Source organism: Herpailurus yagouaroundi, unplaced genomic scaffold, assembly GCF_014898765.1.
Source record: "Herpailurus yagouaroundi ecotype Mexico unplaced genomic scaffold, PumYag 28, whole genome shotgun sequence".
Classification (NCBI taxonomy): domain Eukaryota; kingdom Metazoa; phylum Chordata; class Mammalia; order Carnivora; family Felidae; genus Herpailurus; species Herpailurus yagouaroundi.
In genome coordinates, this window is record NW_024412376.1 from 31,613,022 (window position 1) to 31,615,640 (window position 2,619).

The window sequence follows — 2,619 nt, forward strand, 5'->3', positions numbered from 1 at the left end:
TACATGCTAGTGAAGTTTGAGAAATTGGGGGTGAAATGGACTGAAGGAACCCCTTGGCACACAGCATTGCTTTACCTTCCTGTGACATTTCACAGTCTCACTGTCTCTCCCTTTAGGACTCGCTTCCATATGAGAACATCACTGCATGTCTGAGCCCAATTACGGGACTCATGCCTGGGGACCAATTCACTGCAGACAAATATAACTGCATCTCTTGTAGACAAATATTGGTTAGAATGGATTTCCAATACTTTGTTTTTCAAGAGGTACATTTTATTTCATCTGTATTCTTGCAATCTGTTCCCTAGACACTTCTTTGTTATTTTAGTCAGTGCCAGAAACCCACTTGACCAGTGAGGGGGAATTTTTTCTGCTGAAGTATTCAGGGTTTTTTTTAGATAAAATTATTTGTTGTCACTAAACTTATGAGTCTGATTTTTCCAAGCAATTTACATTGGGTACAGAGAGAGCAAGGTTTATTAACAGAAGTATTTAAATAGTTATATATTTAAAAAAATTTTTAAGTTTATTTATTTTGAGAAAGAGCACAAGCAGGGGAGGCACACAGAGAAGGAGGGACAAAATCCCAAGCAGGCTGCACACCATTAGTGAAGAGACTCGTGCAAGGCTCAAACTCAGGAACGGTGAGATTATGACCTGAGCTGAGATTAAGAGTTGGGTGCTTAACCAATTGTGCTACCCAGGTGCCCCTTAACTAGTTAGATACATTTTGATATGGTTCTTCAATGAGAGTTTTACAATGGGGCAGTACCACTCTTAGAATTGGGCGACTAGAACCCCTACTCTGGGTGCCCTGTCCTCCATTCACCACTTCCTCACTGGGCCAGAACATCTCCAAACCAGGAGCTTCCATTCTCCTGCCTCCCCACTTCTACTCCTGCTCCAGGCTCTCCAGGACCATAGAATTCCCTGTGCAAATGTGTGGGCTTGCTTTCATGCCCCAAGCCTACTTTTAATGACTGCTCAGGAATCTTCCCCCAATGGATCACCTGAGGTCTACCTGAGTTCCAGTTGTTCACCCCTGTGGTCATAGGCCAAAGGACACTGTTGAGGGGAACATTATCAGAGCCTGGGAATGTGGTTTGGATTCTCCCTAGTTGTGCACTGAGGACCCTTGTAATACCAAGTGGATCCGCTGGTGGTCGGTGGGAACTGTAGGGGCATAGGAACCTTAGTCTGTGCTCCTCTTGGGCTGTAAATGATAGAGGTGGGCCTTGGACAGAGGAGGAAGAAGTCATGAAAAAGTGAACATCGTGTGGTTTTTCTCAAAGACCGTTTATATGCAGTATGCAAGGGATATGTATGATGAGAGAAGATGACAATCAAATCAATTGTCAAGGGCAAGGGAGCTTTAAATTATATAGATTGAGCTTGTTCTGGAGTCTTCTTTCACCTGTGTGCCTTTCTCCTAAGTCTTGGAGGCTAGAATGTTTCTAGTCAAGGTGAGGAAGAGCAGGAGGCATGCTGAATGGCCATTGCTAGGTGCAGGTCACCATCCAGTTGGAGCAAAGGTGAGACTGGCTATTAGTGGTAGTGAGAAGCATCATGGAATTAGCTGAAGGCAATCAAATGTTTGTTCATCAACTGGGAAGATGAACTGCTTTAATCAGTGCAGGTGCTCATTTTAATTTTCCTGTCAGAAATTAAGGTGGGAGACTTTTTACAGTAATAGGGAACTAGGTTTACTCTCTTGCTTAAACAATGAAAAACTGGATAAAATACATGAAACAATGGTTTATCAAGACGCGAAACAGCCAACAACAAAGGTTAGGATTCTCTGAGAGAGGAGAAACAAGTGAGGTGAATCCTGTGATTGCCCCAGTTTACCACTTAAGAATTTCCAGGCCATGGCACAAGGAGGAAGAACCCAGATGAATGTCAGTGGTACCCCTGAGTTGAGGAGAAAAAGCTGAGAAATCAGGTGGGCTAAGAGGCTAAACTATATAGGGTATTATGCTAAGTGAGATAAGTCAGAGCAAAGCAAATACTGCATGATGTCACTTATATGTGGAATAGAAAAAAGCTTACCTTGTAAAACATGGAGTAGAATAGTGGTTGCTAGGGACTGGGGGTGGGGGAATTGGGAAGATGTTGTTTAAGTATATATACTTGCAATTAGTATCTCAGTTCTGGAGACCTAATGCACAGCATTGGGATTGTATTCAACAATATTATATTATAAACTTCAAAGTTGCTAAAAGACTAGATCTTAATTGGTTGCCATCATAAAAAATAATTGTGACATAATAGAGGTGTTAGCTAACACTACAGTGGTAATCATATCGCACTTACGTAAGTGTATTAAATTAGACAGGTTGTAAACCTTAAACTTACACAGTGCTACATGACAATTGTATCTTAGTTAAAAAAAAAAAAGGTGTAGAGGCCAGAATACCTGAAAAGGAGCTTTCAGAGAACTTAAGAGATCTGTAGAGGATCCCCTGAATTCTTTATCTGAGTATGGGACAATGCTTATGTGTCAGGAAATTATCTGAGGCCAAAGAAAAAAAGGACACTCAAAAGGTTCAGAAGGAACAATCTCCAAGTAGTCTAAATACTCATTTAAAAGGCAGAAATTCTGACTGAGTAAAAAAGCAA